The sequence below is a fragment of the Muntiacus reevesi genome, chromosome X (genome assembly GCF_963930625.1).
Source record: "Muntiacus reevesi chromosome X, mMunRee1.1, whole genome shotgun sequence".
In the NCBI taxonomy this organism is placed as follows: domain Eukaryota; kingdom Metazoa; phylum Chordata; class Mammalia; order Artiodactyla; family Cervidae; genus Muntiacus; species Muntiacus reevesi.
This window is the reverse complement of record NC_089271.1, coordinates 68,222,080-68,237,729: the sequence shown is the minus strand read 5'-3', so window position 1 is coordinate 68,237,729 and position 15,650 is coordinate 68,222,080. Positions and strand designations below refer to the sequence as shown.

Sequence of the window (15,650 nt, the reverse complement as noted above, 5' to 3'; positions counted from 1 at the left end):
TAGACACTCAAAGGGAAAGAGATATAGAAGCACTATTCAAAATTGAATTTAGAACATAAATACTACTCTGTTTGGGTACTCAGTGCAAGGACAAGAAATCCTCAAGGTACTAATTGTCCTCAAAATTTTAATTGCATATTATAATTATTAAAGACCTATCTTTATCAAGAGAAGTTAACTTCTGTTTATGAAAAAAATAAATATATATTACAGAGTTATTAACCCAGAAAATATATTACATTTAAAAAGTGCTAGTCCTGAATGAAATAATATAATTATATAGAAAATTCACATATGTAAAATCTCATTCATGACAAATTGGTGTTCGCCAGAGGGGAAGGGAGTCAGGAGAATGAGTGAAATAGGTGTAAGGGATTAAGAACTACAAACTTCCAGCTATAAAATAAATAAGTTACAGGTATGTAATGTACAGCATAGCAAATTTAGTCAATAATATTGTAATACATTTGTCTGGTGACAGATGGTAACTAGAATCACAGTGGTGCTCTCTTTGCTATGTATATAAATGTTGAATCACTATGTTGTACACTTGAAAGTAATATAATATTGTATGCTAACTATACTTCAGTTAAAAATTAAAAGGGGGGACTTCCCTGGTGGTCTAGCGGTTAAGACTCTGTGCTTCCAGTGTAGGGGGCCCAGGTTCAATCCCTGGTCAGGGAACCAAGATCTCATATGCTGCACAGCACAGCCAAAAAATAAGTAAGTTAAAAAAAAATTAAAAGAAAAAAAATCCCATTCCTGGATATTGCTCTATGGATATAACATTGTGTTAATTATACCCTAATTTTTTAATAATATGCATTCTTTTATATCTAAAACTGCAATGATCACTCACTTTATTTTTTAAACAATTGTATTTTTTATTGAGTCAAATAACAAGATCTGATTATTGTTATTAAGTTGGAAGATATAAAAACATAAAATTTTTTTCAAAAATTATTCATGTTTTCACCAACCAGAGATATTTATTGCTAGCATTTTGGCCTATGTCATTCCTATTTATTTTATTTTATTTTATTTTTTTAAAATTAGTTGGAGGCTAATTACTTCATAACATTTCAGTGGGTTTTGTCATACATTGATATGAATCAGCCATAGAGTTACACGTATTCCCCATCCCGATCCCCCTCCCACCTCCCTCTCCACCCGATTCCTTTGGGTCTTCCTAGTGTACCAGGCCCGAGCACTTGTCTCATGTATCCCACCTGGGCTGGTGATCTGTTTCACCATAGATAATATACATGCTGTTCTTTCGAAACATTCCACCCTCACCTTCTCCCACAGAGTTCAAAAGTCTGTTCTGTACTTCTGTGTCTCTTTTTCTGTTTTGCATATAGGGTTATTGTTACCATCTTTCTAAATTCCATATATATGTGTTAGTATGCTGTAATGTTCTTTATCTTTTTGGCTTACTTCACTCTGTAAGTTTCATCCATCTCATCCATCTCATTAGAACTGATTCGCCTATGTCATTCCTAGTCTTCTCTTTTCCCCCTACTTTTTATTGAAATATAACATCTCTATAGAAAAGTTCATAAAATAAAAGTAAACAAATCAATTAATTTTCACAAATTGGATGTATTTGTGTAACTAACAACCAGTTAACAAACAGAATATTATAACCAATCAGAAGCCCACTCTTGCACCTTGCTCCACTCATTACAACACCCTCTGCCCCAAGGGTAAACACCTAAATATTAACATCATAGATTCATTCTTCCTATTTTTTAACTCTATGTAATTGGAATCTTGTGTGTGTCTAGCTTCTTTCATCAGAGAATGCAATGGCACCCCACTCCAGTACTCTTGCCTGGAAAATCCCATGGATGGAGGAGCCTGGTAGGCTGCAGTCCATGGGGTTGCGAAGAGTCGGACACGACTGAGCGACTTCACTTTCACTTTTCACTTTCATGCATTGGAGAAGGAAATGGCAAACCACTCCAGTGTTCTTGCCTGGAGAATCCCAGGGATGGCAGAGCCTGGTGGGCTGCTGTCTGTGGGGTCACACAGAGTCAGACATGACTGAAGTGACTTAGCAGCAGCAACATCAACTTCTTTCATTCAATATATTTGTGAAATTCTCTCATATTATTGCTTGTAACTGTCAATCATTCATTTTCATTGCTGTATATTATTTTATTTTGTGAACATATCAGAACTTCAAAATCCATTCTAGTGTTGATGAGCATTTGAGTTATTTCCAGTTTTGAGAATAATTAGTGCTGTTATGAATATTCTAGTATATGTTTTTTAATGAACTTTTGCATGCATTTACACTGAGCATCTAAGAATGCCATTGCTGGATCACAGGTTATACATATGTTCAGCTTCTGACAAAGAGTTTCCTGAAGTGGCTATACCAATTTATACTGCCACGAGCAAGGAACAAGTGTTCTGGTTTCTCCACATCTTCACTGACATTTGGTACATTCTTTCTTTTCCATTATAACTATTAATATTTTGGTGGGTGGTGCAGTGATATGGCATTGTGACTTTGATATACTTTTCACTGATGACAAAGGAAATTGAGCTCCGTTTCACATATTGATTAGCCATTTGTATATCTTCTTTGTAATGAACTGTTCAAGTGCTTTGCCCATTCTACTAGGTTCTCAGTCTTTTTATAGATATTTTATATTTTATATATACAAGTTTATTGTAAAATATGCATATTGCAAATATCTTCTCTAATATATAGGTTGCCTTTTCACTATCTTAATGTTCTCATTCAATGAGCAGGAGTTAGTAGTTATTATACAGTTCAATTTATCAATTAATATCCTTTCTGGTTAGTGCTATTTAAGAAATTTTTGCCTACTCCAAGTTCACAGTGAGATTTTTCTATGCTTAAAAGATTAATTTTTTTAATTGATGGAAATTTGCTTTACAATATTGTGTTGGTTTCTGCCTTACAACACAAATCAGTCATAATTATATGTATATCCCTCCCTCTTGAGTCTCCCTCCCCTTCCCCATCCCACCCCTCTAGGTCATCACAGAGCACCAGGCTGGGTTCCCTGTGTTATATAGCAACTTCTCACTATCTGTTTTACGTGTGAGAGTGTATTTATGTCAAAGCCAGTTTCTCAATTCATCTCGCACTCACCTTTTCCTGCTGTGGCCACAAGTCCATTCTCTACTAGGTTCATCAGTACCATTTTTCTAGATTCCATATATATCCATTAATATATGATACTTAATTTTCTTTTTCTGTCTTATTTCACTCTGTATAAGAGGCTCTAAGTTCATCCACCTTGCTACAACTGATTCAAATTTGTTACTTTTTATGGCTGAGTAATATTCTATTGTATATATGTACCACATCTTCTCTATCCATTCATCTGTCAACAGACACTAGGTTGCTTCCATGTCCTGGTTATTGTAAATATTTCTGCAATAAACTTGGGATACATATGTCTTTTAGAATTGTTGTTTTCTCAGGGTACATACCCAGTAGTGGGATTGCTGGGGTATATGATAGAGTTATTCCTAGTTTTTAAAGGAATCTTCATACTGTTTTCCATAATGGTTGTATCAGTTTACATTACCACCAAAAGTGCAGAAGAGTTCCCTTTTCTCCATATCCTCTTCAGCATTTATTGTTTGTAGATTTTATGATTATGGCCATTCTGACTGGTGTGAGGTGATACCTCATTGTAGTTTTGATTTGTATTTCTCTAATAATGAGGTAGCACTAGTGACAAAGAATGTACCTGCCAATGCAGGAGACATGAGACACAGGTTCAATCTTGGGTCAGGAGTATGCTCTAGGAGGAGGAAATGGCACCCCAATCCAGTATTCTTGCTTGGAGAACCACATGGACAGAGAAACCTGGAGGGCTACAATCCATGAGGTCACAAAGGACATGACTGAACATCTAAGCACAATAATGAGCAATGTTGAGCATATTTTCATGTGTTTAGTGGCTATCTATATGTATTCTATGGAGAAATGTCTTTTTAGGTCTTCTGTTCAATTTTTGATTGGGTTGTTTACTTTTCTGATATTCAGCTGTATGAGTTGCTTATGTAATTTGGAGATTAATCCCTTGTCACTTGTTTCATTTGCAATTATTTTCTACCATTCTGAGGGCTGTCTTTTCATCTTGTTTATAGTTCCCTTTGCTATGCAAAAGCTTTTAAATTTTATTAGGTCCCATTTGTTTATGGTTTAACTTTCATTTTTAAATCTAAAAATAATCTGGAATTTATTTATTATATGTTTCAGGTATACAGTATTGTATTTCAGCATCTGTATACACTACAAAGTGATCACCACCACCAGTTTAGTCACTGTCCATTATCATACAGTTGACCCTGTTCACCCATTTCTCCCAACCCCAACCCCCTTCTCTTCTGGTAACCACTACATCATTTTCTGTATCTATGGGTTTGTTTTTGTTTTATTTTGTTTGTTCATTGGTTTTCTTCTTTTTGTTAGATTCTACATATGAGTGAAGCTACATGGGATTTGTTTTTTCTCTCTCTGACTTCATTTAGCATAATACCTTCCAGGTCCATCCATGTTATGGCAAATGGAAGGATTTCAGTCTTTTTTTAATGGCTGAGTAGTAGTATTCCAGGGTGTGTGTGTGTGTGTGTGTGTGTGTGTGTGTGTGTGTGTGTGTGTGTGTGTGTGTGTATGTGTGGATCTCACATCTTCTTTAACATTCATCCATTGATGGACACTTAAGTTATTTCTATTTCTTTGCTATTGTGAATAATACTGAGATGAACGTAGGGGTACATATATCTTTTGGAATTAGTTTTTTCATATTCTTTGGATAAATATCCAGAAGTAGATTAGCTGTATTCATATAGTAGTACTTTTTAAAAATTGTTTCTGAGAAATCGTCACACTGTTTTCCAAAGTGGCTCCTCCAATTTACCTTCCCATCAACAAAACTAAGACATCCTCTCCAATGCTTGCTATTTCTTGAATCTTTATAATAGTCATACTAATGGGCATGAGGTGATATCTCACTGTGATTTTGATTTGTATTTCCCTGATAGTGATGTTGAACTTTTTTTTTTTCATGTTCCTGTTGATGGTCTACATCGTTTTTTGTCCACAATTGCACAGCTTGCAGGACTTTAGTTTCCTGGCCAGGGCTTGAACCCAGGGCCTCAACAGTGAGAGCACTGAGTCCTAACCATGGGACTGCCAGGGAACTCCCTATCTATATCTCTTTATCCATTTATTCATCAATGGGCACTTAGGTTGTTTCCATACCTTTGCTCTTGTGAATAATGCTGTAATAAACATGGAAGTGCCTTTATTTCTTCAATATCTTGTTTTCATTTCCTTTTTGTATGTGCTCAGTACTGGAATTGCTAATCGTGTGTTAGATCTATTTTTGATTTTTGAGAAACCTCCATATTGTTTTTCATAGTGGTTGAACTAATTTACATTCCCTTTCCTCCACATTCTCACCAATACTTGTTATCTCTTGTATTCTTCTTAATAGCCATTTCAACAAGTGTGAGGTTTTTGTGATTTTGATTTCCAGTTCCCTGATGATTAGTGATGCTGAGCATCTTTTCAGGTGCCTACTGCACATTTGAAGTCCTCTTTGGAAAAATGTCCTTTTAGTTCTTTTGACCATTAAAAAAAAATTAGACAGAGTTTTCTTTGTTATTGTTGTTAAATTATATGAGTTCTTTATATACTTTCGATATTAACCCCTTAGCTGATACATGCTTTGCAAACTTTTTTCGTACATTCTGTAGGTTGTCTTTTAATTTTTTAAATTGTTTCTTTTGTTGTATAGAGTCTTTTAAATTTGGTGTAGCCCACTTGTTGATTTTTGCTTTTGTGTTTTGTTGCTTGATTTGGTGCCACATACAAAAAATTATTGCCAAAACCAATGTCAGTGAACTTTTTCCCTACATTTTCTTCAAGGAGTTTTATGGTATCATTTCCTATATTAGTATTTAATCCATTTAGAGTTAACTTTTGTGAGTGGTGTAATACAAGGGCCCAATTTTATTGTTCTGCATATGTTTACCCAGTTTTTACAACACCGTCTGTTGAAGAAACTATTCTCTTGCTATTGGGTATTCTTGGATCCATTGTCAAATATTAGTTGACCATATATGTGAATTTTAATTCTGGGTTCTGTATTCTGTTCTACTGGTTCATGTGTCTGTTTTTATGCCAGTGTCATACTGTTTCTATTATGACAGCTTTGTAATAGAGTCTGAAACCAGAAAGTGTGATACCTCTAGCTTTGTTCTTTTCCCTTAGGATTGTTTTGTTTATTCAGACTTCTTTGATGTTCCATGTAAATTTTAGGTTTGCTTTTTCTATTTCTGTGAAGAATGACATTGGTATTTTGGTGGGGATTGTGTTGAATCTATACGTGGCTTTGGATAGTTTGGACATAATGTTTTGAAGAGATTATTTTGGCTACTCTCTGGTGAATGGATGGTAGAACAGAGAAAAAGCAAGATTAGAGACTACTGACTATTGGAATAATCTGGGTTAGCGATAATGGTAGATTGGATTTTAATTGTGGTATGAGAAGGAGAAAATTTTGTACATTCTCAATATTTCTTAGGAAGAATTAAGACTTGGTGATGTATTATATGTAGGGAGTAAGAAAATGTGAGGAATATTCAGAGTAAATTTTAAAGCTTTGGCTTAAGTGATTTGCTTTATATAGGGATGAATTTTACAAAGATAGTGACAAATGGGATAGGAACAGGTTTGCTTAGAGGAAATCAGGAGTTCTATTTTGACCATATCATATTTGATGTGGCTTATTATTCATTCAAATAACAGGGTCAAGTAAGCTTTGGGACTTGTGAATATGGAGATATCTGGGCTAGAGATTGCATTTAAAACTATCAAGTTAGGAAAGATCACCCAGGAACAAAGTGTAGATTAAGGGAAGAAGCAAGGACTTAAAACAACATTGAATGAAGCCTTCCTACATTTAAAGTTTAGGTATTAATAGATTACATGGCTGCTGTATTCCTGGAAAGAATCATATCTCTTTAATTCCCTTCAGGCAAGGATTTCAGGTCCACAGTGATATTCTAGGGAACATTTTTTTTTCTAAGGACAAATGTGGCCCAGCTGTCTCTCAGATGGCTGCAGATAGGTGTTTGGTGGATGTTATAAGGGAGGCTTGAGTGGGTGAAAGTTGCTCAGTCATGTCTGACTCTTTGCGACCCCGTGGACTATACAGTCCATGGAATTCTCCAGGCCAGAATACTGGAGTGGGTAGATTTTCCCTTTTCCAGGGGATCTTCCCAACCCAGGCTTAGTTTTTAAAATTCAGGTTTCAAAACCTTGACGAGCACTTGGCTCTCTCCCATCAGTCAATCAGCAAGGCTCCACTATGTTCCAGGTTTCAGATCCTGTAAGGTCATGGGGATGCATTTTTTATTTATTTATTAAAAAAAATTTTTTTTTATTAGTTGGAGGAGGGGATGCATTTTTTAAAGACACAGTCCATGTCTTTAAGGAGCTGAATAAGATTAAGTGCAAGATTCTGCTGAGACATAGGAGAAGGAGTTCTTTACCATGTCTCTGGATGTCTGGCAATGCTTCATAGAGCAGGTGATATTTGTACATGGTAGGAACTTTTTTAAGGCAATGTTTTTCTATTTGGAATGCATGGAGGTCCTTGAGATGATTTTAGTTGGTGGTCATAAAATGATTTTAATGCATAAGAGAAATATAAAGATTTAAATAGATACAAACAGGTGCACACAAACTTATAACGTAATAAACTCTCAATTTCTCAAACATTAGTATTGTGCCTGAAGATGTCCACACATCCCTAGTGATTGGTCTCATTTATATACAAGAACTTAAAAAATCTCAGATGGGAAGATATCATTGCCCAATAAGCTTAATATGCTACCCTACTGTTTGCTTTCCTATTGCCAAAATCCTTCTCCTACCTCAAATCTCCACTATTGCATCCTTTCCCCTCTCTCACAGCAAACTCATGACTTGCTTCACTTGTCATTCAGAAAATAGTCACAATTGGATGCAAAGTCCATTGCCTCCATCCCCCAAAGCTACCAACTTACTGACATCTTTACCAATATGCTTTCCTTTTATAAAAGATGACATGTCCCTGTTTTTGTTAAAGGCTGATATCTCTTCTTGTGCTGTGGATATGACTAATTTCTCCCTGTCCTAAAAAGTTATGGTTAAATATATTTTCATAATAGTCTACAGTATGGATATTATACAGTTGATTCAATTCTCAATTGATAGATTGTTTACAAACTTTACAACTATAACGAGCACATTAATAAACATCACATATATATGTATGTATATTATTGTTTAGTGGTACTTTTATATGATAAGTTTCCAAGTGTAGGATTTATGGGTTAAAGAGCATTTGTATTTTCATTTTTTATAAATATTTGTACATCACTTTCCCAATTGGTTTTACATGTGAATTTTATTTGTTTTCATTTATCTAAAAAATTTTAATAACACATTTCATTTAGCACAGTATATCCAAAATATTATCCTTTCAGCATGTAATAAATATACAGATATTATTTTTAGATGGTGTATTCTCTTATTGGTGCTACTGAAAGTTGAAAACAATATTTTTATTGTGGTCAAATATATATGACATAAATTTAGCATTTTAAACATTTTTTAATTGAATAGTTGATGTTCAATATTGCATTCATTAAAGGTGTACAATAGAGTGATTCACAAATTTTAAAGGTTATATTCCACTTATAGTTATTATAAAGTATTGGTTGTATTCCATGTATTGTACAATATATGATTGTAGATTTTTTTTACACATAATAGCTTGTACCTCTTAATTCCCTACCCTTATATTGCTCCTCTTTCTTCCCTCACCCCACTGGTAACCACTACTTTGTTCTCTACATCCATGAGTCTATTTCTTCTTTGTTATTTTTACTAGTTTGTTTTAGTTTTTAGATTCTGCATATAAATGATATACAGTGTCTTTCTCTGTAGGACTTACTTCACTAAGCATAGTCATGTCTGATTCTTTGTGACCCCATGAACTGTAGCCCGCCAGTTTCTTCTGTCCATGGGATTTTCCAGGCAAAAGTACTGGAGTGGGTTGCCATGCCCTCCTCAGGGGATCTTCCTGATCCAAGAATCCTGCCCATGTCTCCTGTGTCTCCTGTTTTGTAGATAGATTCTTTACCACTGAGCCACCAGGGAAGCCCAAAATACCCTCTAAGTCCATGCATGTTTTTGCAAATGGCAAAATTTCATTCTTTTTTATGGTTGACTATTATTCCATTGTATGTATATACCATATCTTCTTTATCCATTCATCTGTTGATGGACACTAAGGTTGCTTCCATGTCTTGGCTATTGTAAATAATGCTGCTATGAACATTTGCGTGCATGTATCTTTTTAAATTAGTGTTTTCATTATTTTTGAATATATATCTAGGACTGAAATTGCTGGATCATATGGTTATTTTTAATTTAATTTTTAATTTTCTGAGGAGCATTCATACTGTTTTCCATAGTGGCTACACCAATTTACATTCCCACTGATAGAGTATGAAGGTTCCTTTTTCTTCATATCCTCACCAGCATTTATTATAGTGCAATTTTTGATAATAGCCATTCTCACAGGTGTGAGGTGCTATATCATTGATTTTGTTATGCATTTTCCTGGTGATTAGCTATGTTGAGCATCTTTTCATTTACTTGTTGACCTCTTTGGGAAAATGTCTATTCAGGTCTTCTACCCATTTTTTGATTGGGTTATATTTTTTATGTTGAGTTGTATGAGCTGATTATATATTTTGGATATTAATTCCTTATTGATCATAGTGTTTGCAAATATTTTCCCCCATTTATTATATTGTCTTTTCATTTTGTTTATGTTTTCCTTTTCTGTGCAAAAACTTTCAAGTTTAATTAGGTCCCATTTGTTTATTTTTGCTTTTATTTCCTTTGCCTTAAGAGACGGATCCAAAAAGATTGCTATAATTTATGTCAAAGAGTGTTTTGCCTGTTTTCCTCTAAGGGTTTTATAGCATCCAGTCTTTCATTTAGGTCTTTAATCCATTTTGTTTTTATTTTTGTATGCGGTGTTAGAAAAATGTTTGAATTTCATTCTTTTGTATGTAGCTGTTCAATTTTCCCACTACCATGTACTGAAGAGACTAATTTTCTCCATTGTATATCCTTGCCTCCCTTGTCATAAAGTAATTAACCATAAGTGCATGGGTTTATTTTGGGCTCTCTTCTATTTCACTGATCTATTATTTATCCATTTTTGTGCCAGTACCATACTGTTTTGATTACTGTAGTTTTCCTGTATAGCCTGAAGTCAGGAAGCATGATTCTTCTGACTCTGCTCTTTCTCAAGATTGTTTTGGCTATTTGGGGATCTTTTGTGTTTGCATAGAAATTTTTAAATTATTTGTTCTAGTTCTGTGAAAAATGCCATTGTTATTTTCATAGGGATTGCATTGAATCTGCAAAGTGCCTTGGGTAGAAATGTCATTTTAACAATATTAATTCTTCCAATCCAAGAACACTGTATATCCTTCCATCTCTTTGTGTTGACTTCAGTTTCTTTAATCAGTATCTTATAGTTTTCTGAGAGCAGGTCTTTACCTCCTTTGGTACATTTATTCCTAGGTATTTTATTATTTTTGATGTGATGGTAAATGAGATTGCTTCCTTAATTTATCATTCTGATAGTTCATTGTTAGTGTATAGAAATGCAACAGATTTATGTATATTAATTTTGTATCCTACAACTTTACCCAATTTATTGATGAACCATAGTGGTTTTCTGGTGGCATCTTTAGGGTTTTCTATGTATGTACCATGCAATCTGCAAATAGTGAAGATTTTAAAATAAGCTTATCTAAAAACTTACTGAGATTTTGATTGAAATTGCACTAACCTATCCAGGAGAAGGCGATGGCACCCCACTCCGGTACTCTTACCTGGAAAATCCCATGGACGAAGGAGCCTGGTAGATGCAGTCCATGGGGTCGCTAGGAGTCAGACACGACTGAGCAACTTCACTTTCACTTTTCACTTTCATGCATTGGAGAAGGAAATGGCAACCCACTCCAGTGTTTTTGTCTGGAGAATCCTGGGGACAAGGGAGCCTGGTGGGTGGACAGAGGGGTCGCACAGAGTCGGACACGACTGAAGTGAGTTAGCAGTAGCAGCAGCATAGATCATTTTGAGGAAAATCTATGTCTTTATACAATAGTGAGTCTTCCAATCCTGCAATATGACACATTTCTAATGTTATTTGCCTTCTTTGATTTCTTTCATCAGTATTGTGCAATTTTCAGCAACAAAGTCTTGTACTTTGGAAAGGTTAGATTCACACCTAAGTATTTTGTGTTCACTTGATGAACATGAAAGAGGAGAGTGAAAAAGTTTGCTTGAAACTCAGCATCCAAAAAAGGAAGATCATGGCATCCAGTCCCTTCACTTCATGGCAAACAGATGGGGGAAAAGTGGAAACAGTGACAGATTTTATTTTCTTGGCACCAAAATCACTGTGGATGGTGACTATGGCCATGAAATTAAAAGACACATGATCCTTGAAAGAAAATCAATGACAAGCCTAGATAGCATATCAAAAAGCAGACACATTACTTGGCCAACAAATGTCCATATAGTCAAAGCTATGATTTCTCCAGTTCTCATGTATGGATGTGAGAGTTGCACCATAAAGTACAACTTCACTTTCATTTTTCACTTTCATGCATTGGAGAAGGAAATGGCAACCCACTCCAGTGTTCTTGCCTGGAGAATCCCAAGGATGGGGGAGCCTGGTGGGTTGCTGTCTATGGGGTCGCACAGAGTCAGACATGACTGAAGTGACTTAGCAGCAGCAGCAGCAGCAACTGGATCATAGAAAAAGCACCCCCTCACCCTCCAAAAAATAATCTCGTTCTGCTTCTTAGACTACACTAAAGCTTTTCATTGTGTGGATCACAATAAACTATGGGAAATTCTTCAAGTGAAATTGCTCAGTCGTGTCTGACTCTTAGCAGAGTCATCCATGGGATTTTCCAGGCAAGAGTACTGGAGTGGGTTGCCATTGCCTTCTCCACTGTGATCCAGTGGATGTTGGCAATTTGATCTCTGGTTCCTCTGCCTTTTCTAAATCCAGCTAGTACATCTGGAAGTTCCCAGTTAATGTACTATTGAAGCCTAGCCTGAAGGATTTTGAGCATAATCTTGCTAGTATGTGAAATGAGTGCAACTTTGCCATAGTTTGAACATTCTTTGGCATTGCCTTTCTTTGGGATTGGAATGAAAACTGACCTTTTCCAGTACTGTGGCCACTGCTGAGTATTCCAAATTTGCTGGCATATTGAGTGCAGCACTTTAGCAGCATCATTTTGTAGGATTTGAAATAACTCAGTTGGAATTCTATCACCACTAATTTTGATCGTAGTAATGCTTCCTAAGGCTAACTTGACATCACACTCCAGGATTTCTGGCTCTAGGTGAGTAACCATATCATCGTGGTTATCTGGGTCATTAAGACCTTTTTTGTACAGTTCTGTGTATTCTTGCCACCTCTTCTTAATCTCTGATGTTTCTGTTAGGTCCTTGCCTTTTCTGTCGTTTATTGTGCCCATCTTTGCATGAACTATTCCCTTGGTATTTTCCCCTACAGGTAATGCATAGTTTCTCTACTTGCTTTTGTGATTTTTTTTTTTTTTTTTGGTATTTACTTTTCAGAAGTTTATTATATGTCTTTTGATGGGTTTCTTTTTGCTTACCTCTTTTGAGGGTTCACGCAGCCTTTTTACTCTGTAAGTTGCCTTATTTGGAATGATTTATTTTTTAATACATTTTCAGACTTCTCTACTTTCCCCCCTTCATCTGAGACCCTGATGATGTACATGTTAGGTCTTTTGTTAATGTCTCACAGAGCATTGCAAGCCTGTTCATTTTTTTTTCAGTCAATTTTCTGTTTTCCAGATTGAATAATTCTATTGTTCTGTCCTTAGGTTTACTGATTTCATCTCTGTCATTACCATTCTACTATCAAGCCAATCATTAGATTGTTCTTTTGTTTTTTCTATTCATCTGTTCTAGAATGTACATTCAGTCTTCTGTTATAGTTTTCATTTTTATGATGCTTTCCAACTTTTCATTTGTTTTAGAGAATTTGTAATTTATTATTGAAACATATTTATGATGATTACTTTAAAAACCTTGTTCAGAACATTTGAAACCTCATACATTGCTGGTTTATGTGAAAATGTATATGGCCACTACAGGAAACATTTTAGAAGTTTATCAAAAAGATAGACATAAAATTACTGAATGACCCACAACTCTAAGGTGTACACTGAAATGAAACAGAAGGATACATTTTAGCAAAAACTTGCACATGTAGTGGAATTATTTATATCCCCCAAATGAAAAAAACAAATGTCCACTAACTGATGAATATATTAAAAATTAGCATATTCATGCAATGTACTATTGCTTATCAATAAAAGAAATAAAATACTAATGCACACTACAGTATGAATGACACTTATATGCATGCTAAATTAAAGAAGTCAATTACAAAGAGTGATATAGTATATGATTTCATTGATATGAACTGTCCTAATAGGCAACTTTATAAATACAGAAAATTGATCCGTGGATTCTTATGTCTGAGGTTGAATAGGGATGACAGTTGATTGCTCATAGATATGGCTTCCTTTTAGTAGGGTGTGAAATGTTCTAAAATTAGATTGTGGTTATGATTGCACAATCCTATGAATACACTAAAAAACATTAAACTGCAAACTTAAAATGGGTGAATTGTATGTTATGTGAATTATATCTCAATAAGTCTGTCTATAAAAATCCTCAGATCATTCAAATATCTGATACATACTGTTATTGGAGTGAGCTGGTTATCTTTCCTCATTCAAGTTGTTAATTAGTTTCTTAAGGTTGCCATAATAAAGTATCAGAATTGGGTGGCTAAAGGAAAAGAAATTGATTATCTCAGAGTTCTGGTGTCTAGATCTGTCAGTTCAGTTCAGTCATGTCCGACTCTTTGTGACCCCATGGACTGCAGCACGCCAGGCTTCCCTGTTCTTTACTAACTCCTTGAGCTTGCTGAAACTCATGTCCATCGAGTTGAGAGTGCCAACCAATCATTTTATTCTTTGTCGTCCCCTCTCTTCGTGCCTTCAATCTTTCGCAGCATCAGGGTCGTTTCCAATGAGCCAGTTCTTTGCATCAGGTGGCCAAAGAATTGGAGCATCAGCTTCAGCATCAGTCCTTCCAAAGAATATTCAGGACTGATTTCCTTTAGGATGCACTGGTTGGATCTCCTTTCAGTCGAAGGGACTCTCAAGAGTCTTCTCTAACACCACAGTTCAAAAGCATCAATTCTTCGGCACTCGGCTTTCTTTATAGTCCAACTCTCACATCCATACATGAGTACTAGAAAGACCATAGCTTTGACTAGGTGGACCTTTGTTGGCAAAGTAATGTCTCTGCTTTTTAATATGCTGTCTAGGTTGGTCATGGTTTTCCTTCCAAGGGGCAAGTGTCTTTTAATTTCATGGCATAATCACTATCTGCAGTGATTTTGGAGCCCCCCAAAGTAAAGTCTCTCACTGTTTCCATTGTTTCCCCATCTATTTGCCATGCAGTGATGGGACCAGATGCCATAATCTTTGTTTCCTGAATGTTGAGTTTGAAGCCAAATTTTTCACTCTCTTCTTTCACTTTCATCAAGAGGCTCTTTAGTTCTTCTTCTCTTTCTGCCATAAGGGTGGTGTCATCTGCGTATCTGAGGTTGTGGGTATTTCTCCCGGCAATCGTGATTCCAGCTTGTGCTTCATCCAGTCCAGCATTTTGCATAATGTACTCTGCATATAAGTTAAATAAGTCGACTGACAATATACAGCCTTGACATGATCCTTTCCTGATTTGGACCAGTTTGTTGTTCCATGTCCAGTTCTAACTGTTGCTTCTTGACCTGCATACTGATTTCTCAGGAGGCAGGTAAGGTGGCCTGGTTTTCCCATCTCTTTAAGAATTTTCCACAGTTTGTTGTGATCTACCAGTCAGAGGCTTTGGCATGGTCAATAAAGCAGAAGTAGATGCTTTTCTGAAACACTCTTGCTTTCTCAATGATCCGACAGATGTTGGCAATTTGATCTCTGGTTCCTCTGCCTTTTCTAAATCCAGCTTGAACATCTGAAATTTCATGGTTCACATACTCTTAAAGCCTGACTTAGAGAATTTTGAGCATTACATTGCTAGCCTGTGAGATGAGTGCAATTGTGAGGTAGTTTGAGCATTGTTTGGCATTGTCTCTCTTTATGATTCGAATGAAAACTGACGTTTTCCAGTCCTATGGCCACTGCTGAGTTTTTCAAATTTGCTGGCATATTGAGTGCAACACTTTAACAGCATCATCTTTTAGGATTGGAAACAGCTCAACTGGAATTCCATCACGTCCACTAGCTTTGTTCGTAGTGATGCTTCCTAAGGCCCTCTAGACTTTGCATTCCAGGATGTCTGGCTTTACGTGGGTGATTACTCCATCGTGGTTATCTGGATCATGAAGATATTTTTTGTATAGTTCAAATAGATTCAAGGGATAAGATCTGATAGAGTGCCTGGAGAATTATGG

At 35.8% G+C, this 15,650-nt stretch overlaps 1 non-coding gene across 1 annotated transcript; it reads left to right on the top strand.

Annotated features, from left to right (window-relative positions):
• Positions 1-611: 611 nt before the first annotated feature.
• Positions 612-684, top strand: TRNAW-CCA (transfer RNA tryptophan (anticodon CCA)). The gene has a single exon. It is a non-coding gene; the product is annotated as a tRNA-Trp (tRNA).
• Positions 685-15,650: the final 14,966 nt, after the last annotated feature.